This window comes from Saimiri boliviensis, chromosome 12, assembly GCF_048565385.1.
Source record: "Saimiri boliviensis isolate mSaiBol1 chromosome 12, mSaiBol1.pri, whole genome shotgun sequence".
NCBI classification, from domain to species: Eukaryota; Metazoa; Chordata; class Mammalia; order Primates; family Cebidae; genus Saimiri; species Saimiri boliviensis.
In genome coordinates this window covers 80,732,262-80,738,015 of record NC_133460.1, presented here as the reverse complement: position 1 = coordinate 80,738,015, position 5,754 = coordinate 80,732,262, and positions in this window count along the sequence as shown.

Below are 5,754 nucleotides of genomic sequence, written 5' to 3'. Positions count from 1 at the left end.
TTTATCCACTTTCTTCTTCAAATCTTCCCTTCCTTGGGCTTCATTGACACTAGTGTTTCCTGGTGTTAGATAACTTACTTCTGTGGGCATTCCTTTGAATATCTTTAGGTCTTTGCCTTTATTCCTTCTCTCCTCATTTTATTTGTGTATTTATAAGGCATTTATTACGTGCCAGGCAGTATACTAAGTATTGAAGACTGAGAATCTGAAGCAAGATCTGGACTCTTTCTTCAGAAAAATACACTCCCAAACAGACACTGAAAATTTAGCATACGTTTTCAAGCCTCTCAGACAGTGTTAAATACATGCATATCACTCTAGATTAAAAATCTTGCTTCAGGGTCTCCAAATTAGCAGAAAGTTTTTTGCTTGTTTGTTTTTTGAGACAGTCTCATTCTGTCACCCAGGCTGGAGTGCAATGGCACAATCTTGGCTTACTACCAGCTCCGTTCCTCAGCCTCCCGAGTAGCTGGGATTACAGGCATGTGCCACCACACCTGGCTAATTTTTGTATTTTTAGTATAGATGGGGTTTCACCATGTTGCCTGGCCTGGTCTTGAACTCCTGACCTCAGGGGATCCACCTGCCTCAGCCTCCCAAGTGCTAGGATTATAGGCATGAGCCACCACACCCAGCCAAAAACTTTTATTAAAATATTTTTAAAAACTGTGCCTAGAGGCTTAAATTGTTTTAAAAAGCCTGTGGAAAGTGAAAATGAAAACAGTTCTTCCCAGAAAAAGATTTTGCTATTCTTGGAAATTTTCTTCAAGGCCTTAAGACTAAATCAAATTCTTTCAACCTAACATTTGCAAACAATCTACTACTTTTACTCTTCTCCCTCCAAGCCCTAATCCCATATGCTTTGATTGGTGTCACAAGAATATAATTCAGCAAAGGGATATAACCCATCCACAAAAAAGGAGAAAATGGAATGAAAAGGGCTATATCTTCACTTGAGATTAGATTGAATAGGGTTCTGTCATCTACCAGGGTTCAATTGATGTAGGCTACCAACTTCAGAGAAGGGATGCAGACAAGAGGTTGAGTAGTTCCCCATTTGATGAAGTTGTTTTTAGTGTCAAGAGAAGGAAATGGTCCTGGTGTTGATATCTTGTGGTCACAAGTAATAGAATATTTGCATTTTGGGCACTATCCCTTTATGCTGTCTGTGCTTTACAGTCCTCTTCCAAAATGGGTGGGTGCTAAGAAGGTCCAGCCCCATCTTCCTCATGTTACGTAATTTTAAAAATGAATCTTCTAGCCAAAGATTTGTTATTGGGGTTCTTTTCATCACTGGAAACAACTAGGGAAAAAAGATGGTAAAATTCATGTTTCTTTGGGAGCCATTTTGTAGGAGATAAAACATTTGCCAATGTTTTCACCCAGTGAATACATATTGAGCATCCACTCCAACAGAGGGATTGTAAATGGTAAGTAAAAGCAGATAAAACCCCTGCCCATAAAGCTGATGGTTTATTGTTATAGATCACCAGTAACCAGATAATCACAAATACAAAAATGCAAATGTAATAGGTGTTAGGAAGAAGCACAAGTGTCTACAGATCATCAGTAACCAGATAAGCACAAATATAAAAATGCAAATAAAACAGATTAGAAAGAAGCACAAGTTTCTATGAGAGTCTATAACAAGAGAATTTGACTTTGTTAGATCAGGAAAGTCTTCTTAAAGTGATGCTCAAGCAGAAATCTGAAGACATGAATAAATGTTAACAAATGAAGAGGGAAGGAATGTGTGTCCCATATATTAGGGCTAATATATGCAAAGGATCTGTGATAGGAAAGACCATTCAAATATAGGTACTAGAAGAAAGATTTGGTGGTTGGAAGGGAGAGAAGAAGGAGCAGATGACACTTGAGACCAATTTCAAGTTTTGAGAAGATCTCCTTGGCTGCAATTGGAGAAAGGATTAGAGTGGGGCGGAGTAGGCATAAGACCAGTCATCCCAGCATGAGATAATGGTAACAAGAACCCAAGTAGTGGGGATGGAAATTTAAGACACGGATTGTATTTAATACTTGGTAATTGGTTTTGAGTTTGAGTACTAGATTAGATTGGATATAATTGTTTGCTAGTGTTTTAGCAGAAACAATTTGACTATTCCTTTTTGGCATTGAAATAAGAATTATTAGTTTAAAAAGGTATATGTATGTATGTGTGTATATATAAAAGTATATATACGTTTTTTACCTTTTGAATATTGCTTTATGTATTTATTACCTAATCAAAACCTTCTTAGTTCTAAAACCTTTTGTAAATATTAATTCAGGGATTCTCATTGAATTGTTTAAGAGCAGAGACAAATGCTAAGCAAATAAATCAGTTCCTAATTTCCAAGTAGAATTTTACGTCATTGCAGCAAAGTTTCCCCTTTTTATTTGGGAAGAGCCTAAATATATTCTTCCCATATGCTGAAGGACAAGGGGCAGTCAGTGAAAACACCTCCACTCCCCTGCACACAATCTTCAAAAGTGCCCAGAGAAGGGTTTTGTTTTATAATAAAAATCAGAAACTACAAAACATAGTGTGTCTAAGTCTCAACCCCCGTTCTGCTGTCATGAAGGTTTGGAAGAATGCATTTGACTTAACAGAGGTGGGACAGGCCTCCAACTCTCCCGATTGAGGAAAAGTGTTGTAGGTTGAGGTTGCTGCGAAACAGACTGTGAGACAGTGATTTGGCTACAGGTGGCTTGATGGGGAGGATTCTTGAGTATAATATGGGTGAGGGAGTAAAGGAAGCAGAATTAGGCAAAAGGAGGAGTTGAGCTGTGATGTTGTCACAACAAAGATGTCAGGGTATCCGACAAGCACACTCTGGAGCTCGATGGCCCTTCAGAGTTGTCCTAAGTAGGGGCAGGGGCACTAAAGTATATGTACTTTTAAAAAGTCATGGAGGTGGCCAGGCGTGGTGGCTCATGCCTGTAATCTCAGCATGTTGGGAGGCTGAGGTGGGTGGATCACTTGAGGTCAAGTTCAAGTCCAGCGTGGCCACTATGGTGAAACCCCATCTCTACTAAAAATACAAAAATAAGCCAGACATGGTGGCAGGTGCCTGTAATCCCAGCTGCTTGAGAGGCTGAGGCAAGAGAATTGCTTAAACCCAGAAGGAGGAAATTTCAGTGAGCCAAGATTGTGCCATTGTACTCCAGCCTGGTTGACAGAGCAAGACTCCATCTCAAGGAAAAAAAAAAAAAGGCATGGAGGACTGTACACTGACACACAAGCCAGTCCCCTTGAAGCCTATTACATGCATTGAATATGAATAAGCCTTAATTTTGAGAAAATTGAGTCTTGGACCCGTAAGAATCAACCCTCAAACTAAAAAGTACCTCTGTGAACCTCTGTGATTTTAAAAGTAATTTTTATAACCAAGCTTGAGATTATTTAGCTTGTTTAGATGGGCTAATGGAACAGTCTTTTAATATTCTACATGATTCCCTCACTGACATTCATTTTATAACTGTACCCAACTCTAATCCAAATGCAAATTTAGACATGATACCTAAAGACCTGTGGTATTGCAGGAAGAGGGTGTTTGTCTTTCTGAGTGCATTTTCTGTAATAGTGAAGATTTATTGAGTTTCTCACTTGAGTGTCACCAGCATATGTTGAATAACAAGAACATTTACTATCTCTATATGCATGGCTAAATTTCTAAGATGTGCACCTTCTTCATATTAATTGGTTGAGGACACTCATAAATTACAGCACCCAGGTGGGTAGGTAAAATTAGCTAAAATTTTATTTATTTATTTTATTTATTTATTTTTTGCTTCAAAAATCATGGTTCAGTAGCATTCACAGTGCTAGCAGCTGTAGGAGCAGTAGCCATGAATATAACACATCTCTTGAAAAAACAAGGGAAGTATAAACACCTTAACTTTCAGAAAAGTAGAGAGGAGTATCAATGTATGTTTGTGTCTGTGTCTGTGTGTATTTATACATGTGTGTAAAAAATCTGAGAATATTCACAAATCCAAAAGATAGCATTTTGAGGAGGGCACAATGAAATGTATACATATCTGGCCATATTGGAGAAGAATGCAGGAAATGATACAAAGATGTCTATATCAGTTATAATGCTTTGGCAGCAAGTAACAAATCCAGACTCAAAGAAGATTAAACAGTAAAATTAACTCATTGATGACAGGAACTCCAGTTACAGGGTAGGCTTTGAGGTTTGGTTGCCTTTATTCACTGGCACAGAATGTCATCAAGGGCACAGGTTCTTTCCAACTCTCTGTCATATTTTATGTTACAATTGGTGGGTGAAAGTATGTAATTATGACTTCAACAATAAGCTGTAGCAAGACGGCTGCAGCTGTTTCAGGCATCACATCCAGAGCTGGCAACACTTACACTGTTAGAAAACTTCTAGAATCCTCCCAGCAGAGTTCCCCAGTGTGTCTTACTGGCCAGATTCTAAACATGTGCCCTTTTCTTTTTTTGCTTTTAGAGACCAGGTCTTGCTCTGTCACCCAGGCTGGAGTGCAGTGGTGTGATTATAGCTCACTGTGATCTCAAACTCCTGGGCTTAGGCAGATAGCTAGCTAGGACTGCTAGCATGAGCCACTATGCCCAGTTAATTTTAAAAAGTGTGTGTGTGTGTGTGTGTGTGTGTGTGTGTGAGAGAGAGAGAGAGAGAGAGAGAGAGAGAGGTCTTGCTATGTTGACCAGGCTAGTCTTGAACTACTTGCCTCAAGTGAGGCTCCCACCTTGGCTTCCCAAAACTCTGGGATTACAGGCATGAACTAATGCGCCTGGCCTCGTGTGCCAATTTTTGAACTAATCACTGGCAAAGAAAATGAATTACTCAGACTTCTGAGTCCTCGCCCTGTAATTGAGGGCAGGTTCAGCTTCCAATGTTGATGTGGAGGGGAAGGGCACATGACAAATCAAGTTTCTGTCAGAAGGAAAAAAGGAGAAATGGATGCTAGTGTAGGCAAACTGAATCTGCAGTAATGCCTCTATTGTATTCTGTGAGCTCTTTGATTAGAGCAGTGCACACCAAAAGGAAGTGGGTGATTAATGAGAAAGTTTATTCATATTCTACCAGTGGATCATACAGTTAGAAAGCTACTGACCTAATAGACTCATTAAGAAGTTATTCTTCTGTCAGATAGCATTTAACAATATATTTGACAAAGAAGGTTAAAGGAGTGTGGATTGACTGCTAATAGAAGATACTAGAGCTGTTTTGAAATTGATGAAAGTTCACTTCCTCTCTATATCAATGGTTCTTAAAATATGGACCTTCCAAAATCTGAATCAGAATTTCCCAGGGCAACTGTTAAAAATGCATATTCATAAGCCATGCCTGGCTTTCTTTATGAGGTTAGGGTAGGGTGTTAGGAGTCTGCATTAATTAACTCTTTGATTAATGCACACTGGCATTTAAGATTCACTGTTCTGTAGGCTCGTATCATATGTAAGTATAACAATAATGAACTTCTTTCCACTATGCTACAAATAAACCATTTATGCTGGATTGGTCAAACAAAATCAACTTGTAACATATCTGAAGACCAATGCTATGAGCTGGAGGGTCACTCTAAGCAAGGAGCCCAGATCCTGAAATAAACTTATATACTGTACCACTGAAAGATTCTAGCAATGGCTTTAACACCCCTCCTCCATATCTTCCTGCATTTTAAATCTCCAGACAGCTTACTCTCACTGTCATTCAAACTAGCATTTTACCTCATCCAAGTAATATATTCTGTATGTATATAGGT